Source organism: Neofelis nebulosa, chromosome 1 (genome assembly GCF_028018385.1).
Source record: "Neofelis nebulosa isolate mNeoNeb1 chromosome 1, mNeoNeb1.pri, whole genome shotgun sequence".
NCBI lineage: Eukaryota > Metazoa > Chordata > Mammalia > Carnivora > Felidae > Neofelis > Neofelis nebulosa.
This window is the reverse complement of record NC_080782.1, coordinates 4576563-4598561: the sequence shown is the minus strand read 5'-3', so window position 1 is coordinate 4598561 and position 21999 is coordinate 4576563. Positions and strand designations below refer to the sequence as shown.

Here is a 21999-nt window from a genome sequence, read left to right as displayed (position 1 = left end):
AGCCGTGTGCAAGTAGATGACAGAAAGAACGTCCTAGCCAGCCAAATGCCTCATTGGCTTGAGATGATCTTGTTGGTTTTACTGGAAAAGGTGTGGGGTCTAGTATGTGGTGTGGCATCCGGGGAGAGATGGGCCTATGACCATGGTGGCTGACATCTCTCCATCGGTCCAAGAGCGGTAGGAGGAGCCTACTGCCCCATTTCACCTGAATCTTAGACCCATTGTGAGAACCTGCAAGTTTGTCCAGGAAAAGCACTTTGGTCGATTGAAAAGTAAGATATAATTTACATATCATAAAATTCACCACTTAAAGCATTTTTTTAAGTATATTCATAAGGTTGTGACCGTAACTGTTAAATAATTCCAGAATGTTTTCATCACTCCCAAAAGAAATCTCATACCCCTTAGTGGTCACTTTCCCCTTCCTTGCTCCCCAGCCCCTGGCGATCACTAATCCATTTGCTGTCTCTGTACATTTACCTATTCGGGGCATTTCATAGAAGTGCAATTGTACAATGTATAACCTTTGGTATCTGGCATCTTTCATTTAGCATAATGCCTTCAAGCTTTTGATGGCTGAATAACACTCCATTTTAGAGATAGACCACACTGTGTTTATCCATTTATCAACTCTTGGAAATTTGGATTGTTTCTATGGTTTGCCACCATTTGTTGGTTAAGAATAACATTGTTTTGAACGTACATGTAGAGGTTTTTGCATGAACACGTGTTTTCAATCCTCCTAGATATATACCTAAGAGTGAAAATTGCTGGATAATAGGGTAATTCTAGGTTTAACTTCAGAAGAGCTGCCCGTTGTTTTCTCCAGTGGGTGCCCCCCTCCATGCTCCCAGCAGCGATGATGATGGTTCTCATTTCTCTATATCCTTGCCAACACTTCCTTTCCCCTTCTCAGATGATAGCCGTCCTAAGTGGATGTGAAATGGTATCTCATTTCGGCTTTGATCTGCATTTCCTTAACTGTTAATGATGTTGAGCATAATTTTTGTGTACTTGTTGGCCATTTTGGAAAAATGTCTCCTTTGGGAAAATGCCTATTCAGAATCTTTGCTCATGTTTTCATTGGGCTGTCTTTTTTATCGTGGAGTTTTATTCTAAAATTTTTTTTTTTCAACGTTTTTTATTTATTTTTGGGACAGAGAGAGACAGAGCATGAACGGGGGAGGGGCAGAGAGAGAGGGAGACACAGAATCGGAAACAGGCTCCAGGCTCCGAGCCATCAGCCCAGAGCCTGACGCGGGGCTCGAACTCACAGACCGCGAGATCGTGACCTGGCTGAAGTCGGACGCTTAACCGACTGCGCCACCCAGGCGCCCCTATCGTGGAGTTTTAAATGTTCTTTTTATATGTTGGATACATAACCCATATTGGATACATGATTTGAAAATATTTTCTCCCAACCTCTAGATTACCTTTTACTTCCGTGATAGTGTCCTTTGATATATATAAGGTTTTAATTTTGTTGAAAGCTTGGTCAATGTTCATCTTAGGTCATACATCAGGGTCAACTGGCTGGCTCAGTTGGAAGTGCGTGAGACTCTTGATCTTGGGGTCATGAGTTCAAGCCTCACATTGGATGCAGAGATTAATTAAATAAATAAACTTAAAAAAAGGCCTAGGTCAGTGTTTCTGAACTTGTTTTCAATGTCAACCATTAAGAAGAAAATTCTAATTTATTTAATGAGATGAATTAAATATTGAGGAATGGATTTTGGTCAAGTAGCACTGAGCTTTGAAGGGCCACAAACCATTGCAACATATAAGATTTCTTTCCCTCCAACAATCAGTTTTTCCCTTGGGGAGCAACGTTGTCACCTCAGTTTCCCTGAGAATGCAGGAATTAGGTCAAAGCTATTGCTCTTTACCTAAACTTGGATGAGACTGGGAGAAAGACTTGAGCCCACCATCTGTGTGAGTTAACCTGCTCTTGTGCTCCAGAAATGGTCCCAGCCCAGAGATACTCTCTACCTCCTTAGGTCCTACATGATCCTTCTCAGCTAAACCTTTACAGACTGAAAATAAAAGTACCAATGGTTTTGTTCTTCCCACGCAGTGCAGACTGGGACCTTGGGCTGCTAACCGTGCCTTAGGACATTTCCAACAATTGTTCAATTTACACAATCTATTGCTTATCATACAGTATGGGCTTATAGCTGGGTTTCTATCTGCCAGTTGTGGCTTGCTTGTATGTAACTGTTGAACTGATCATAGACATAAGACAGAAGTAATTTCTGTTGAACTGATCATAGACACATAGACACTTAGATGTTGCTAGGTGCCGATCTGAGATGTGACCAACTCTGAGCTAATAACTGAAATGAGTGTTGTGGATAATCTATGAATTTCTGTTTGTTACTTCTCTATCCCGATTCGTCAGATAATTAAGCACAGCCATCCCAGATAGCCCCTGTCATTGCAAAGCCTGCTGTTTTGCAGGAAGCATTTTGTTTCCAAAGAAAGAAGAAAGAAGGAAAAATTTGATGTAAGGTGTAGTTAAAACCCATCGTGGCTTCTTTGTCTCCTCCTCCTCCTTCGTCTCTTCTTCGCAGTTGTACCAAATAATGCTTTCTTTTCTAATTTTAAAAGTAGGCATCATCCTCGTCTAGAGAAGATTGAAAGATTAATGGCCTCAAACCGTTGTAAATCCTGCTTCCTTGTTGCACTTCTTAGTAGTTTGGGGGGCAATGAATACTTCAATTTTGAATCTCTCTGCACATCAGGAATCCGTTGGGTTTTCTTAAACAATTTCTTAAAACCTTTAATTATGTAGGGCAGGGCAATGTGCTCATCAGTCAGGTATGCATGCACAAGGTATGCAAATCCATAGCAAGAATGCTTTAAAACTAGTCCTCTCTATATGTGTCGAATGTGGTGTTCACAGGAACTCATAACATATTTCCCCTTTTTTTTCATGGAAGGCAAGTTGCATCTGAATCTTTAGAAAAAATTGCCATTCCAGACTAAGTAAAAATTTTGGTATGAGATGATAGTTAAAAGCATAGATTCTTTATTAAATAATTATTCATCATCTATTATGCAGAAAACACCTTGTTGGGTATCGCTAAGGCTACAAAGTAACATGACCTTGTGTCTCTGACCACAGACAGCTCGTTATCTAGTGAGTCAGGATTAAAACACGCACAAGAAACTGCAACCAAACCACTATGTCACCAGTTTCATCAGGAGAGATATGACCGAGTCTTGCATTTCAGATGAGGGCTAGTTCAGCTTGGGTGATGCACGGGCAGGTCACATTTCAATGAAATTCTAAAAAAATAAACAGAATTTAAGAAAACAAATGAGGGAGAACATTCAGGAGGTGTATACGCGAAGAGGTGGAGGGGCAGGAAAAGGAAGGAACAGCATCCAATGATGACTGATGACAACCCAGAACACACTTAAGGGACTAGGTGCGTGGGAGGATGCAGCCAGACTCGCCAGTGGCTGCTCTTGATCATTCCTGAGCACTGAAGTGATACAGTCACGTGAGAAGTGGTCTGAGAATGGATGAACCGGAGGCAGCGTGATGGTTTAGAAGCATCTCATGGGAGTTCAGGAGTGAGGTAGTGACTACGTGATGATCCAGAGTGGATGGTGGGAATGGAAAGGAAGGGATAGAAAATACAGACTTATCCATACAAAGAAAACTTCCTAAGGCTTGGTGATTGATTGGCTGTAGAGGGAGGCAGGAAAGGAGAGGAAAGAATCAAGAAGAACTTGAGGGTTTTATGTCTGCCTCATTAGAAACGTGATTAAATGTGAAGTCAGGAGGAGGATACAGTTTGAGAGAGAAATTTATTGTGTGTGTTTACAGATGGTGAGTTCCAGGAGATAAAGGTACAATAAGCAGATTCGATGGGTGAGTGGTGAGAGATGGGTAACCAGCAAAATGGATGTAGGGAGTCACCTTTCTGCAGGTGCAGTGAAAGCTACAAGTGGGAGTGAGATAGTGGGAAGGAAGACGGTGAAGAGTAACAACTCTGGGAAATCTTGTTCTCCCAAAGGCAGTAGGACTCCCCTGGGTGAACTCTTCCCTGTGCAAGAGTTTGGGGAGAACTTGGGCATCTCATGGCACCTCCAGTTTACTGCCTACATTTTCTTTGAGGAGTTTTATGGTTTCAGGTCTTATATTTGAATGTTTAATCCATTTTGAGTTTATTTTTGTGTACGGTATAAAGAAGCTGTCTAGTTTCTGTCTTTTCCATGTAGCTGTCCAGTTTTCCAAACTGCTATTATAATTGACATTTTTAATATTTGTTTTGTAGCCTTTTGTTGTTGGTATATAGAAATGAAATTTATTTGTATACGTTGGATTTGAGGAAACCTTCAATGTTGCTAAATCTTCCTTTTAATTCTAATGAAATCTTATGGGTTCTTTCTTCATAAAAAATCCATATCACCTCCAAAATCATATCACCTCTGTTTCCAGCTCTTGTATTTTCCCTTTCTTTGTTATTCTTGCCTTACTGGGTAGCCAGCATTCCAGCACAATGTTGAAAGGATCGTGCAATACAAGCCATTCTTGTTTTGTTCCTGATCTCAAAAGATTACAATTTTTTGGCCATAAAATATGTTTTGCAAAAAAAAAAAAAAAATTTGTAGAAGCTCTTTATGAGACTGAGAAGGATCTCTTTTATTCTTAATCTAATAGGAGATTTGTCATTTTTATCATGAAAAGTTTTATCAAATGCTATTTCTGCATCTGTGATTTTCATTCGTTCTGTTAACCCTTTCAGATTACACTGGCTGATTTTCCATAATCAAACCAACCTTGCCTTGTGGAGTTAAACATAATTTAGTAATAATTTTTATACTTTTTGCTGGATTCAGTCTGTCCCTAGTCTGTTTAGACTTTTTGCAAATATATTCAGTAGAGATTGGCCTGTGATTTTCTTTCACCATTTTTTCTTGTCAGACTTTACATCAATGCTATATTCACCTCAGAAAATGACACGAGACATTTCCTGTTCTTCAAGTGAATTTATTTACATTTTAATTTGTTTATGTCAGGAAGAAAATGGCCAGTTAAGATATTTGAACCTAGAGTTTTCCTTAGGAGGATATTTTGAACTCCTTATTATGGAAAACTTCTGTTTACATTTAATTCATTTACTGGGTTTACTGGTGTACTTGGATTTAAATGTAACATCTTTGTGATTTGGATTTCCCCCACCTGTCCTATATATCTTTTTCTCTTTTTATGACTTCTTTTAGATTAACAGAGTATTTTTCAAATCTGTCTTTCCTCTTCAGTGGTTTAAAGTCATGCACGTTGCTTTTACTCTCTTAATACTTATCCTAGAAATTGCACGATGCCTACTCAACTTATCACTTCTTCTTTTTTTTTTTTAATTTTTTTTAACGTTTATTTATTTTTGAGACAGAGAGAGAGAGCATGAACAGGGGAGGGTCAGAGAAAGAGGGAGACACAGAATCTGAAACAGGCTCCAGGCTCTGAGCTGTCAGCACAGAGCCCGACACAGGGCTTGAACTCATGGACCGCGAGATTGTGACCTGAGCCGAAGTCGGACGCTTAACTGACTGAGCCACCCAGGCGCCCCTCAACTTATCACTTCTAAAATAATTACTTTTTTCCTCTTTTTGAACAATGGAAGGAATTTAGAACACTTTAACTTTTTTATCCTCTCCTGCTTTATTTACACCTATTGTTGTTTTTTAAGATTTTATTTTGTTTTAATTCTCCAGAGATGTCATATATATGTCGTAAATTTTATCAGGTTTATACATATGTTGCCACTTTTTCTGCTCTCATTTTATTCTTGTATTTCAAACCTTCTATCTGGGAAATTTTCACTCTATGTGAACTATACCCTTCATTTGTGTGCCGTTTCCAGTGCTTTCACTTTGTGCTGTTGTGTAAGGAGTATTTATTTAGCCCTTGTTCTTGAAAGATGTATTCACTGGGTATAGAATCATTTCTCCCCCACTCATTGCAGAAGTCAGTTCTGTGTCTCTGGCTGTTAAGGCTCTTAGCAAGAAGTCAACTGTTATTCATTAGAAGGACTCTGTCTCTCTCTCTCTCTCTCCACACACACACACACACACACACACACATACACTGTGTGTATATACAGATGTTGTTTTTTTCTGTATGGTTTTAGGGCTTTACCTTCTTTGGGGTTTTTAAAGTTTCATTCTGATCTTAGTATGGATTTACATTTATTTTTCCTGCTTGAAATTGATGGCACTTTTGAACCTAAACAGGTAAATTATGACAAAAGCGCTCGTGAAGCTAGGGAGAGTTGTGGGAAGTGACATCACAAAGAAAGGAGCAGATTCATAAGGTGTGGGAGGAAGGGGCAGAAAATGGAAACGTGCCATCAGCACATGATGCTTAGATAAAGGAGCCAGGGTTGGGGTGGGGTGGGACTCAGGGCTGACAGTGGTCATACGTGAATGGAGCTCAGACATTGCATGAAACATGAATAAATGACCTTGCTTCTCAACATGTCACTGAATGCTGAGCACAGAGGTTTAAAAAGGAAAACCCCAAAGCACGAGATTTCTAATATTAATTCTTCAAGTTTGTAACCATGGTCAGAACTCTGAAGAATAAGCCTGTGAGGTCACAATGGTAATCTGAATTTTTCCTGAAAACAAAAAGAATTTGGCTTTTTTTCAGTTTTATCATATAATCTGTGCACATTAAAAAAAAACTAGTACAAAAATGAGAACATCAAATAAATGAAACCAATTTTCTTCCGCTTACATAAAATAGAGTCACCTTAAAACTCTTTACAATCATTAGCAACCTTTGAGTCGTAATTTTTTTTTGAGAACACAAGTAATGAAAAGCAGATTTCATTCCAGTAGCGTAATGCCCTGATTAATTAATTATGCTCACAGACAGCGTGGTGAGCGGGTAGAGTGCCATCGATTTCCAGGATGTATACAAGGCGGCAAAAGTGTGTCCATGGGGAACAATTTTAATCCATCAATCCATACAGACCCCTTTGCTGCAGCCAACCCGCATCTGATTTCCCGGAATGTTGGCGTTCTGACCTGTGTTCATTTGTCTGCACTCTGGTGATTGACTATTTTCCTACTTATTCTGGAAGAAATAAGAGGCTTGGGGCTTTCATAGTCTGTCAACTTTCTCCCTGTCGACTAGTCTTATCTCTTCATTCTTTTATATTTCCCAGGCCACTAGGAGACAAATCCACAGAAACCATTAGCTCTCAGACAGACAAATGTTTCCAAACCTCGTTCTCCAGCATTGAGGGGGAGCTTGGGGACCCTTTCACCCGGAGACCCCAAGGCTGGCTCAGCTAACCAGGCTTGCAACATCCATTCTTCCCTCCTTTGTTGCTCTTCCTTGGGTTGACTTCTTTCTCCTGAAACTAGTCACTGTCAGAGAGGACGTTAATCCCACGTCCCTGATATTGGCTGACAAGGGGACCCTGTGTAGACCCAGACCCACCAGGAGCCACATTATAAGGCTTCCTTGTCAGAAGGGAATTCCACAGGGTCAGCTACCCACCCAGGCTTACATCTGACACACACTTGTCTTTGTATGTATGTCTGTGTGCATGCATGCATGTGCAAATGTGCTTGTATGCATGTGAATGTACGTACACGTACGTATGCTTGTGTGCATGTATGCACACGTGCATTTGTCTGGCTGTCTATTTTGCAGTCAGGCAGCTGATGTGCACAGGATTAGCCTCCCATTTTCACCTGATCCTCTGTTAGATGACCAGAAGCACCAGGCAAGATTAGTGTCCAGCCATGGAAGACAATGGACTGAAGAAGAGCATGAATTTTCGGCACTTGCCCATCTCATGGTGCAATGGATTGACCATGTCCCCCCTAAATTCATATGCTGACCCCCCAATCCCAATGTGATAGTAGGATTACTGTCAGGAAGCAGGGCCTTTGGGGGGTGATTGGGTCATGAGGGTGGGGCCTTTACAAGTGGGATTAGTGTCCTGATCAGGGGAGACATGACTCTCTCTGCTGTCCCCACCACATGAGGACAGTGAAGCCTGCAGCCAGAAGAGGGACATCGCCTGACCGCAGACCTCCAGACTCCCAGCCTCTGGAACTGTGAGAAATACATGTGTGTTATTCACAACTGTCCCAGCTCTGCTCCGGTGTGAAAATGGCCTGCGTGGACTGAGAAACGTAGTCATGGTTTAATCGGAGGGAGCTGCTCTCCCTACATGAGAGACAAGGACCCTGGTGCAGGTGGTCTCCATAGTTTTCTCTGGTGCTTACATGATACGATTTGAAAACTGTCAAATCAGAGTTCACATGTCTGTATTTACCAACATGGCTTGTACAAATAGACCTGGATTTTATCTATCTATCTATCTATCTATCTATCTATCTATCATCTCTCTCTCTATTTATAGTTTATTTATTTATTTTGAGAGAGAGACAGAGCATGCACACAAGTGGGGGAGAGGCAGAGAGAGAGAGAGAGAGAGAGAGAGAGAGAATCCCAAGCAGGCCTCTGCACTGTCCGTGCATAGCCGGACACAGGGCTCAAATCCACGAACTATGAGATCATGACCTGAGACGAAACCAAGAGTCGGATGCTCAACTGACTGAGCCACCCAGTCACCCCAATATACCTGGATTTTATATCAAAATTTCCTTCAGTGTCTCGAAGGAAGCTCAGAAGACAGGGAGGTGGTAGCTAAGCTGCCTGAAGGACTCCTCCCCTCTGCCTACGTGTGTCGTCGCTGGAGCAGGAGCCCAAGTCACAGCAGCCATGATGCAGGATCATGAGCTGAAAAGAGGGGTGTTTGTTCAACACCTGCTGCACGCTGCACGTCTCCATACAACCTCATTTAATCATAGCCCTCCAGTTAACCAAAAACCCTCCAAGGCTGGCATGATGCAATACTCTCTGTGCAGGTGAACACAGCTACGAGAGACCTCATGGGGGAGAAAGTGATAGAGCGGGACTCTGAGACCTGTTCTGCTCACCTCTGAAGCCAGTATCCCTTCTTCTCGAGTGTGGTCTGAGTACCAAGTCCACACGCAGTGGGGGGGAAGGGTGCAGGGCTGTGCTCCCTGGGGGTGAGGGTGATAGAATCAGGGGCCCAGCGATGACCCCAATGGAGTCTGGGTTTACGGATCCTGATGGAAGACCATGGGTGGCTGATGGTCTGGGTTTATGTCTTGAGACAGAACGAAGCCAACGTGGGAAATTCTGTGGACTGTAGAGACCGAAGGTTCGTTGCATTCAGAAGGCAGGAAATCAAGCAAAGCGTCCTCCTTCTCACCAGCCTCTGTTAGCGCCTCTCATTTTTCCTTTGTGCAAAGATAATGCTGTTTCATTCTTGTGGTTTAATTATTATAAATGAGCAGGTCCCAGATAGACCCTGTCATGGTCCTGCAAAGTCAGAAAAGAAGGCTTAAGTGTCTCCAAGACTTATAACGTGTAGAAAACAATGAGAGAGTGTGGCAGCCACACAAAGCCCCTGTTTTAAGGTCGCTGGTACAGAACGAGAAAATAATTCTGGTGTTTCTTTGAATTCATTCTTGCATAGACATTAAGGATGGCATTATTATGAGTTCATTTATTATAAACTAGGGAGCCCAGGCGACAGAAGTGTAAGCAAAATATGATTTGATTTACAAACATTCAGCTTAAATATGTCAAGAAAATATCTGCTAACAGATCAGAGGTAAGGCTGCCCTAGCAAGATACCTGTGTTGGTAACATTCAGAAGCTGCACTTTTGTTTTGGAATGCTGGTATGCCCTCGCTTTTTACCAAAGAAAGGCCTTATGTAGTTGGCCTATTTAGTCCTTATGCCCTATCGTAAGAGCATTTCACCTTCTCCTCGATTTTTAACTTAATATGTTGCGATCTAAATCCGATTTTTCTGGTCTTTATTTCACTGAGAACAGCTAATTGACTTTGCTAGGGTTCTATGCCCCGTGTGGCCCTCATAGTTCTGGGGGCCAGTAGATTTCTAACTGCTATTCTTTTGTTAGGACATTTCCTCCACTCAGCCCTGCCATTGAAAATAGTCTGTGTGAGGGAGCACTGTCTACTTTTTACTTGTGATTCAAGGTTTGCTAAAGAGCCTGGTCACCGAGAAGATGGCTTTGCTTTTCTGCTTAATAAATTGCTGTCCTACCAGCATTAGTTCTTGGATTATGATTTAATTAATGCAAGCAGTTCACATCTATGCATTCTTTTTTCTTTTGAAGTGTTTATTTTGAGAGAGAGAGAGAGAGAGCGAGGGAGGGGCAGAGCGAGAGAGAGAGAGAGAGAAGGAAAGAGGGAATCCCAAGCAGGTTCCGTGCTGTCAGCACAGAGCCCATTGAAGGGATTGATCTCATGAACCCCGAGATCATGACCTGAGCCAAAATCAAGAGTCGGATGCTTAACCGAGCCACCTGGGCACCCCTCATTTACCCATTCTTAAATATCTGTCTTGAGGGGAAGCAAATCAAATGGCCAAGATCTGAGTTTAAAGTGCTGAGATTTTCTTGCCGCGTGCTGAGATTTTTCAGAATCTTGGTGGGTTGGTGATCGAGCTGCTGTCTCACCCTCTGGACTTGGCAGGCTGGGGCTCTGTGAACTGCACCCCTGCTCTGCCAGTGCTCCTTGTGAAGCTCAGCCAAACAGGATGCTGGGGGGAGACCTCAAGGCCACAGGACAAAGGGGCTCAGCCTTCTTGGTTTGTCCATTCTGGCGAAAGGCCTGCACCATGGCTGTGCCTGTTGGTTCCAGTTTCTGGTTTCTACCCACATTCTCCAAACCAGACCCAGTGCACCCGTCAGAGGTAGAAACACCCCACTTCTAAAGTTTAAGTGTCAGTGTCACAAGGCCCCACCTTCAAAGCTCCAGAGCTCTGCACACCCCTGGGCCCAAGTTCTCTATGCCCTCATCCGAGTCTCTAGACTCTAACAGTCTTTGTACAGTGTCCTCGGTTCCTCCATCTTGAGGGAAGTAGCTTCAGGATTCCTTGTCCGTAATAGGGTCTTCTCATACCTTCTCAGTGACGAACACCCTGCCAGCTCATTCTTATATGAAATTGTCTCTGTTGAAGTAACTGATGTGGTTTCTGGATTCCTGAATGAACCCTGGCTATTCATGCCAAGTTCTTTATGTAAAATGGCAATAAAAATGGACACTTATTCAACTATGGGTTGAGTTGTGTCACCTCCAAATCCACATGTAGAAGTCCTAACCCCCTCAGAATGTGGACTTCCTTGGAAATAGGGTCATGGCAGATGTAATTGGCTAAGCTAAGCTGAGGTCAGGGTGGAGTACAGTGGGCCCTAATCCTCTAGGACTGGTGTCCTCATATGGAGAGGAGGTTAGGACACAGACATGAGTGGAGAACACCGTCTGATGACAGAGCAGAGACTGGAGTGATGTGTCTATGAGGCAAGAACCACCAAGGATTGGCAGATGTCATCAGAAGCAGGAGAGAGGCATGGAAGGACTCTGTCTGAGTCCTCAGAGGGAGCCAGTCCTGCCGACACTTTGATTTTGGATTTCTGGACCCCAGAACCGTGAGATGATAAATTTCTGTTGTGGTCAGCCCCTCACTCGTGGTCCTTTGTTACAGCAGCCATGGGAGGATGCCTACCTTCCAGAACTCTTGTGGGGGTAACAACTGTGGAGCGCCAGGCTCGGTGCCGGACACGTGCTCATTCTCACTAAAACAGAGCTGTTCTCATCACCAGTAATGTCGATTATAGCTCATTCTCACAGGCTGTGCTTGGCTTGCTCTTGGTGATGAGCCCCATGGCAGGAGCAGGCTTTGGGGGTTATCCTGGGTGGCTCCTTAGTGATCGCCAAGCAGAGGGACCTCTCCCAGGGACCATCCCCACTCCCACACTTCCAGAGGAACAGTTGAGGCCAGTGTGATAGTGACACGCACAGTGCACCTGCTCCCTCTGCACGGTCCCACATCCCTCACCCTCCCAGACCTGGGCTCCGAAACCACTGCACACATTCCCTGTATCAAAGTCTGGCTCCCCGGCGAATCTGACACTTTAAAATACATCCAAAGCCTGCATTTAGGTTTCACAGAGTGAGATTTGCACAAGTATGGGGTCCATGGGTCGGGGAGGAGAACGGATTCTACAGAAATTCTTGTGATTTTATGTAATGGTTAGTTCACATAATGGCTCCACATTGTCTGTTCAGCAATATGAACAAATTGCTACCTCCGTTGTCCGCGTGGCCCCGACTTTGAAAGTATTACGAATTCTATTTAAGAAACAGCAGATTCTCAGGCTGTGGTTCTTGGCTGATTTAAAGGTTATGTTCCCAGTTGTAAACTTGTCTGGAGATGGTCCCAGCTAGAATACATACCCCCCGATCTAAGACTGCACAATCCAAGGATATTCTGTCATTCAAAAGGGCTCAATGTTGTTTGTGAAAAATACAGATGACATTCTCTCTGGACAAAGGTAGTCCTTCTGGTTGTAGTAGGAGACAATCGAGTCTAAATGGCAAATGCTTAAAACACTCATGATTTTGTTCTTTTATTTGGTCTATTTTAAAGATGCATTTAAAGTAATTTGTGAATTAAAAAAGCATTTGAATAGTTTGGAGCTCCAGACTTCCTTCCTAATAGAATGCTTTCTCCTGCATAGCTTTGTGCTCACACTAATCCACAGGTACAATACTAGTGGTTATAAGTCAATGTAGCAATCGCTACCTTCCAGGAAGAAGTGTCGGGCATTTGCTGTTTACCATGCAGATGGGCTAATGAACAAAATCCGCAGACATTCATATCATCCAAGACTGAGAAAACGAAGGGATTCTCAAATACTCTTGCTTCTCACCCAACTTTGTCTCGTTTCTCTCAGAACGGGATGCTAGAAATGCGTAAGAGTTTGAAGCATCGTGCAGGGCAGTGGCTTCTGAACCTTTCCAGTAGAACCTTTTCATTCTATCACCAATTTGGGGGGGATTCATGGGATGGTTGTACTTTTAATAAACACTAATGGAGGGAATACATTATGATAAAAGATTTTCAGTAACACCTTGAAAGAGTTTGTATTTTATTAATCACAGTAGCATCTGTGTAGTTGAAAAATACAGTGTGTGTGTGTGTGTGTGTGTGTGTGTAAGTGTGTGTTTATTGGGTTCACTGAAAGTGCATAGTTGATGTGGGAACTCTCGCCCTTGGAATCCCAGGATTCTGAGGCTTCAGGATGAACAGGGAGGAGGGACTCTGGCTGTGCCATGTCCCAGCTCCTACCCACTGGTGAGGCAGGTGACTCGGACAATTCCACCTTTAAGGTTTTGCTCCTTCCTCCCCTGCAAAACAGAGAGCTGGTTTGACAAGATCTGTTCTTTCCAGTGTGACCTCCTATGGTCTCCTCTAAGTTTTAGGTGCACGGCCGTTTGCATGCAGTGATTTTCCAATGCCGAGGCACTGTTTCCACCTGCTGGGTGAATAGACTGCTGACCGCCCTCCTTTCCACCCCAGTATAACTAATGAACACACCAGCAGGGATCAGGAACTCCTGTGAACATTCAATTAACCAAGGAAGCTTCTGTCCACGTGGCAGTAATGGGCACTGCCTGGTCCCCAGGAGGGTCCTCGGCCCACAATACCTTGGCGTGGCTGGTGGTCATTGATGAGGCCATTAATCATCCATCAGTGCCGGCTCATTTTAGAACTCCTCTGGGAATCCATGGTCTTGCATTCTATTTCTCTGATTTCCTCCCTGCTCCGTGTATGCGTTTGACCATCAAAGCTGCACCTCATTTGAGTCCAAGTTGTGATGTGATTTCCCTATTGTAGAGTAAGTTCAACGTCTCTGCTTCTTTTGGTTGTTGGCTTGTGGCTGTGGATCCTTTATGCAATCGGCGATGGCTGCAGTACAAGGAAGATTATAGGCACTTGCAACCCACGGTTTTTGTCTTAGGATATCTGGACATCATGGTCAGGGCAAAATATTCTTACCAGGTTCAGGCCAACACTGAAGAAATCTTATTGGTGGAAGTATTCCATAGAGCTCACCTCCTCAACCTTGACCAAATTTGCATGTAGTGCACTTTATGAGTTTTTCCAATGTTGTCTTTTTATTAACCTACACAATTTGTTTTTAGTAAAATTATTTATGCTGGGATAAATTTTATTCTGTGAAAATTTTATGTTGGAGGTTTGGTCCATCAGTAATTTATTTTATATATGAAACTTACCCAATCAGATTTCTGTCTTTGAGAGTTACTGTTTGTGGCCATTATTTCTGCCAAGTTCAATTTTACAGATCTAAGTTTTATAAATAGTAATAATAATAGCAATAGTGATAGCAACAATAATTATAAATTGATTGAAATAAATTTTGTGCAATTTTTTTTGCTAACATAAAAGAAAATCTTTAGCAATCTTTTCAGATGTTAAAGACTTTCTTCCTTGACCAGGTGTAGGTAATTTTGTTACCAATTCAACTTTTCATATTTTTCTAGGCACATCTAGAATTTAAATGTATATTTAATGTATATTCAAGAAAACACACAGTAGCATCTAAAATAGGGTGGAAAGACATGAAAACATCTACAGACCAGTTTCACAAATATATGGAGGAACTGTATTCTAAAAGCTCCAAAAAACATTTGCTGAAAGAAATTATAGATAACTGTATAAGGATATGAACTATATTCGTGGGGTAGGAAATTAAATATTGCCAGCATGTTAGTTCTCTCCAAACTGATTTAAAAGTTTGTAGAATCCTCATCAAAATTTCAGCAGGATAAATGAATAATAAATACATATTTATTTAATTTTAATCGTAATTACATCAAGTTCTTAGATTTTTGAGAGGAGAGCTGACAGCATACTATATTAAATCTTTTAATGCAAAAAAAGATGTAGCCTTCTATTTGTGTAAATATTCTTTCTTTTGTTTTTTGTTTTGTTTTGTCTTGTTTTGTTTTTCCACTGGCAGTTTTGTGGTTTTCTGCCTTGAGGTCTTATGTTCTGGAGACTATTGTAAATAATATCTTAAAATTTTTTTATTTTCTATTCATCTGCTGCTGGTTTAGTATCCAGCAAATTTACCAAGTTTGTTTACTAATTTTAACACTGTTTTTCTATAGATCCTTTTCTATTTTCTGTTTACAAAAGCACATCAACTCTGAATAATTGAAATGACAGCCTATTTCTTCTTCTTCAAACCTTATATTTATTTCCTTGTTTTTTATTTAACTTGTTAGAATTATAATAAAATATTTCATAGACATGGTGCAGTGAACATGATTGTTCTGTTTCTTATTGAAAGGATACATCTTTCGGGGCGCCTGGGTGGCTCAGTCGGTTAAGCGGCCGACTTCGGCTCAGGTCATGATCTCACGGTCCGTGAGTTCAAGCCCCGCGTCGGGCTCTGTGCTGACAGCTCGGAGCCTGGAGCCTGTTTCAGATTCTGTGGCTCCCTCTCTCTGACCCTCCCACGTTCATGCTCTGTCTCTCTCTGTCTCAAAAATAAATAGACGTTAAAAAAAAATTAAAAAAAAAAAAAGAAAGGATACATCTTTCAGTATTTTAGCACAAAGAACGGGTGTTGCTGGAGCTTTGTTGTAGATAATTTTTATCAAATTAAGGAAAGGTTCTTCTATTTTTGTTTTATCATTTTTTTCACATTTTTATTTAAATTCTAGTTAGTTAACATATAGTGTAATATTGTTTTCAGGAGTAGAATTTAGTGTGTTCTTCTATTTTTAGGATGCTAATAGTTTTATCATAAACATATATTGAGTTTTACCAAGTGTTTTTTCTGCAACTACAGAAGTGATCATTCATTTTTTTTTCTGTATTCTGTTCATTTTGTGAAATACATCAAAAACCTTTTCTTAGGCTAAATTAACCTAGCATTCTTGGATTAAACCAAACTTCGTTGTGAGCTTTTAATACATCACTATCATTTATTTGTTGAGATTTTATTTAGGATTTTCACATTTATGTTCAAGAAGAATTGTTCTTTAATTTTACTTTCTGCCATGTTCTGGTCAGAGATTGATATCAAAGTATGTGGGTTTCCTAAAGCAAACAGGTTTGCTCTCACATATTTGTTCTTTTTCTTAGTATTATTGCCAGAAATTCATTTTTATTATTAGAAAATCAATCTTTTGCTCTTGTGATTCTATTATGTTGATTTATGTTCTTATATTATCTTACCTTATCTAAATAATAATTTGCCTCTATATTTGGGCATTTAATTTGTTCATTTTTTAACATCTTGAAACAGATAATTACATTACTGATCTTCATCTGATTTTATTTTCCAAACCATGCATTTAAGCCCATAAATTTCCCTCTACATATAGCTTTTTATACATTTCTCAAGTCTTTGATGTGTTATGTATTTAATATCATTTTATAAAAAATAGGGTGCCTGGGTGGCTCAGTCAGTTGAATGTCAACTTTTCCCTTTTAATGTTTATTTATTTAAAAGAGAGAGAGAGGAACAGAGAGGAAAAGAAAGAGTACCAGCAGGCTCTGAGCTATCAGAGCAGAGCCCAGTGTGGGGCTCTATCTCACAAACTGTGAGATCATGACCTGAGCTGAAATCAAGAGTCACCTAACCTACTAAGCCACCAAGGTGCCCCAGAAAGTTTGACTCTTGATTTCGGCTCAGGTCATGATCCCAGGGTTGTGGGATAAGCCCTGCCATCAGACTCTGTTCTGAGTGTGGAGCCTGCTTAGGATTCTCTCTCTCTCTCCCTCTCTCTCTCTCTCTCTCTCTCTCTGCCCCTCCTCGGCTTGTGCTCTCTCTTTCTCTTTCTCTAAAAATTAAACAAATTTTTTTTAAAAAGGAAAAATTATTTCCAATTTCCACTTTGATTGCTTCTTTGATTTGTGGATTATGTCATGGAGCACTGCTCAAATTACAGACACGAGGAAATTTCTAGTTATATTTTTGTTGTTATATTCCAGTTTTATTCCAAAGTCATCAGCAAACATGTCTTGGATTCCTCCTTGGAAATTTATTGAAACTTGCCTTCTGATTCGATATATGGTCAACTCCCGTAAATGTTCTGGGTTTGCTTGAAAGCTAATGTGCGTATTTTATTGGTGTGTGTGTGTGTGTGTGTGTGTGTTATTGTTGGTTGTACTTGAGAAACAAATACAAAGGGCTGACCCCAGTCAAAACCATATTCAGGAAGAGCAAACCATCATGTATGACATGGTGAGAACTATTTCAAAGCTGGAGTAATGCAGATAATGTGGCACAATGGACCAGAATGGAGAGAGCAGAGACAGACCCTCATGCTTTATGACAAAGGTGACCATGAAATGTGGTGGAAGAAAGAATAGTCTCTTCAATAAGTGGTGTAGAGCAACTGAATATCCATATGGAAGGAAATGAAACGTGACTTCTAAATCAAACCTTATAGAAAAAAAATTACATGTGGTTCAAAGACCTAAAAGTGAAAGGTAAAATGATACATCATGAGAAATAATACAGGGAAATACCCGTCCTTAGGGCAGGCAAATTTTCCAAACAGGATACTATAAGTACTAACCATTACATTGGAGATCAGTAGATAGTATTAAGTAAAGATTAAGAAGTTTTATTTACCAAAAGACACCAGTGAGAGAGTAGTAAACAAAGACACAAGGGGAAGATATTTGAAAGACTTGGATCCAGAACATATAAAGAAATCTTACAAAGTAATAGGCCAAAGACAAATAACTCAAGTCATTGCGCACAAGTCTTGCACAGCCATTTATAAAGGGGTGACGGATATCTAAATGACTCTTGAGCTGCTAAGAAATTCATTTGGGAAAATGGACTGTAGACTCACAATTCGTATGCCACACTCCCCTGAAATGACTAAAATTAAAAATAAATCAATGAGACAATACTAAGTGTTGGCAAGGATGTAGGAAACGACACCATTCCTCGGATACCGGTGGTGGGAGTGGAAACTGTCACAAGAATTTGAACACTGGCTCCTTGAGAACATCTTTCAAAAGTAGGTAAGACATCTACCTGCACATGCCCCGTGACCCAGAGACATCTGAACCTCAGGGAAATCAACACAGCAGAAATGAGACTCTGTATGCACAGAAGACGTATCAAGGAATGTTCACAGCAGCCTTATAAATACCAGCTACAAATTGGAGACAAAGTCCACCAGCAGCAGATTGGATAATTCGTGCAGTATAATCTGAAACAGCAAAGCAGAGGAGGAAAGCACTGCTCCAGTCTCACCCAGAACACTGGATGACAAAATCAGACACAAAAGTCCGCAAGGTGCATGAACCAATTTGTACTAATTAAAAAAAAAAAAAGCAAAACAAGCAAAAAAAAAAAAACAAACAAAAAACAAAAGGATGGGCTGGGAGGCAGTGAATGGTGATCTTTAGGGAGAGTAAGTCATGGCAGGGACACCTGGGCGGCCTTTGGGCTGCTGGCCATGTTGAGTATCTTGACTGGGGGTGGTGGTCACCTGGGGAAGGACGCCGTCTAAAGGCTTGTGCAACATCCACCTACGATCTGCTCACTTTTCGGCGGGTACTTTGTCCTTGAGTAAAAGTTTTATAGAGAAGCAAAAAGAAATGACATAAAAATATGAGCGGATAAAACGTGCAACGAGCTGTCACTTGCTGGAAGTCTCCCAGGAGCCACCAGCCCGTGGCCCCTCCACAAAACCTCTGTGCCCACTCCAGTTTACTCCAGAAATCCGATAAGCTGTTCCCTAAATCTACAATTCTCTTCCTCCCACTGTTTGCCTTTGAGGCCGACTCAGTGTTTGAGCCTCAGCTTAATATCAAATCCTACCGAAAAATTCCATAACGTCTTCCTGCGGGTTCCTCTTGTAGCTTCCCACAGGTTCATATCTTAGCTGTGCTACTGTTTTTATTTTATTTTATGATGCAAGGGGGGCCTTACCAGGGAGAGACCACCCCTCCCAAGGCTGGCTAATTCTTAGAAATAGCAAATAACTCCCCTGTGAGCGTGCTTTTCATATGCAAACTACACCATCCAGAGCCCACAGTCCTAATTATCTTCTGTCTCTGAGGTTTATACTCAGGAGGCAATATTCCTCTGCTTAATCACCCCAGGGCCAGGTAGCCCACAACCGGGGACAGGCCGTAGACCCTGGAGCCCAGAGTGACTCAGGACAGACAGGATAGTAATTTGCCCCCAGAAACAACGTCTTCACAAGCAACACAGAGCAGAGGAGTAATGATTATGACCGCCAAAGCCGAAAGTTTCGGAAAAAAATAAGACCAACAGCATTATCCTATCGAATCTTGAATTAAAAGCTATTACAAGAGCGTCTGATTTTTTCCTCTTAAACTTCACATCAAAATGGCCTCTGATTTGTCAAGAATCAAATTCAGGAAATTCTAGATGTCAGAGCTTTTTTCAGTTTGCAGGCTTCGGACCCTCTGAGAACAAAGGTTCAGTTTCCTTTCCATTGTGTCTCCAGAACCCAGCTTGATGCCTGCCGTGCTGTGGGTGCTGAGTGAGCTTGGACACAGAGGGTGCGGAGTAGGGTCCCGGGGAAGGTGTTCAGGAGAATCTGTCCAAGAAAATAAGTAATTGAGTCTGATGGAAGGTGGAGGAGTCAACAGGCAACTCTCCCCACCCCCACCTGTCTCTGTCTCCCTGTCCCTCTGTCTCTCTGTCCCTCTGTCTCTCTCTCACACACACCTGTTTTGGATCCAACTTCCAAGTCTCTCAACCATGAGCAATGAGCGGACCATCGTGGTGGGGAGACCACCCAGAGCCTGGCCATGCTGGCTGGGACCCTCGGGTTCGCTTCTTCATTCCAGAGCAGTGAGGTTGGAGTGGAAGCTGGCCTTTCCACGTAAACCGTCCAATCGTATTAAAAGCGACTCACATTTCCCTGCACCCCTGGTAATACGTCACAAACGTGCCACCGCCCCCGGGCAAGGCCAAGCCTCCTCTTTGTTGAGCTGAACCTACCTTTCACGGGGCCGTCCCTCTTGCCCAGAAATGGGCTGGGACATTCTCCCAATTCTATGATGCACCTGTGTCTGAAGTCTCATTTTCACATTTAGAACAGAGAGAGGCTCTTGAGATGATTGCGCACTTTTGCTCTGATTCTGCCGTTAAACTTACAGTGCGTGCGTCCTGCTGGCTTTCGATCGCAGAACTCTGCCCTGCCCAGAATGCTGCCCCCCCCTGAAGAGGGGCCCGGTGCCCCACGAGGCCGTGTGATTCTGAGCAGCTGCTCGTCATAACCATAAATGGGGTGGCTGCCGGGGAACCAGGCCCTGGGCTCCTGTACGCACTGGCTTCCTCTCTGCTCCTCTGTGACTTGGTGTCACTGAAGGGACCTGGGTCAGGGGAGCAGAGCTGGAGTCCCACCTCCGTGTGACCGTGGGGCCCTCACTCACCCTCTCTGGGCACCGATCCCTCTGTCCCAGGCACCCGGCACTTTCTAGACAGGCTCTTTCCCTCGCCCCTCCTTGGACCCCACGGGAGGCTCTGCTCCTGACAGTGTCCACGGCGCACTTTGCTTCAGAAGGTCGGAAGTTTGCGTGTGAGGAGACCCGACAGGGGAGGAATGCCAGAAAGTCCCCATCACAGAGGCTTCCAGCTTCTCCGTGGGGGTGCATCTGGGCGGCTCGCGGGGGACCCAGCCAGTGATTCAGAGGGGACCCCCTCAGGGAGAAAGGGCTTGCTTCCCCCGGGATAGGCAGGTGAAAGATAATCATGGCACAGGGATGGACCAGGAGGCTCGGGATTCTAAGGGTCGGGCCCCAGCAGGTGCAAGGACAGCGGTGCTCTGCCTGTGGTTACTGACACTCTGGGATATCAGTGTCACGAGAGCCAGAGGAACACGAGTGCTTTCCAGGTAATTATGGGCAGAGACTCGCTAATCTCCTCATCTGTAATCTGAGGCAGGACAGACGGTTTCTGCCTTGCCGTTGTGATGCAGGCTCAGCGTATCTGGTGAGGCCACCAATCCAGGTGGGCAGGAGGGTTGGGGGTGGAAGGGTGGGGGTGGGGGGGTGGGGGTGTGGGTGTGGGAGTGGTGGGGGGGCTCGGGGTGGGGTGGGTGGATGTGGAGGGGTTGGAGGTGGGGATGTGGGGGGCTGGGGGGTTGGGGTGGGGAACTTGGAGGGTATAGCGGTGGGGTGCGTGGGGGTGGGGAGGTGGAGGTTGGGGGTTGGGGTGGGGAGGTGGGGGCAGGGCGGGACTGCCAGTCAGCACCGCCTCCTGCAGGTACCTGCTTGTCCGGAAGGACACCAGGGCCATGCCAACTAGTTGATGCAGGAAAAGGGGATTCCAGAGGGCTTGAGGGTGACAGGGGGCTGCCTGTGGGTCGTGCGGGCGCCTCGTGGCTGGCCATCTGGATTCCCTTCCGGAGCTGCTGCTGCCTCCATGTGGTCTCCGACATCACTCAGACTCTTGAACCCGTTGACTTTGCCCTTTGAACCTAATTCCCCGGGCACAGAGGTCTTGGTTTCCGAGGCAGAAGTGAAGTGAGGGGCACCTGGGTGGCTCAGCGGGTTAAGCTTCCGACTCTTGATCTTGGCTCAGGTCATGATGTCACGGTTCGTGAGTTCAAGCCCCGCATCGGGCTCTGTGCTGACAGTGCAGAACCTGTTTGGGATTCTCTCTCACGAAGATAAATACATACATAAACTGAAATAGAAAGTGAAGTGCAACATGGGTCCTCTACTGACTGAACATTCGAGGATTTGCACGAAGCCTCTTTATTTGGTGCACGGCACATTTTGGGCTCTGCTCCTGAGACTCTACGCTGGATGTTGGTGCACACGGTACAATCACGCTTCCCTTGAGCAGGATTTGAGGGCAGGCCCGGTTGGGTAGAGCGGGACAGGGCTGCCAGCCCACTGGTCCCGGGTCCCCCTCAGCTGCTGCTTCACCGCCAGCGAGACGCCTCCTCGACCTGGGTCTCAAGCTCTGGTCCTGAAGGATGGATATGACAGTGGCTCCAGTCACGCACGACGAGGGTTCCAGACACTTTGTACAGGGTCGGGACCGTGCGATGATCGTGCCTGGGGTGTATGTGTGC

The 21999-nt window shown here is 43.5% G+C and overlaps 1 long non-coding RNA gene across 1 annotated transcript; it reads right to left on the bottom strand.

The window, feature by feature from the left end:
* Window positions 1-19219: 19219 nt before the first annotated feature.
* Window positions 19220-19825, bottom strand: LOC131503634 (uncharacterized). Its single transcript, XR_009257500.1, has 2 exons — window positions 19641-19825; window positions 19220-19509 (listed from the first exon to the last, which is right to left on the bottom strand). It is a non-coding gene; the product is annotated as an uncharacterized LOC131503634 (long non-coding RNA).
* Window positions 19826-21999: the final 2174 nt, after the last annotated feature.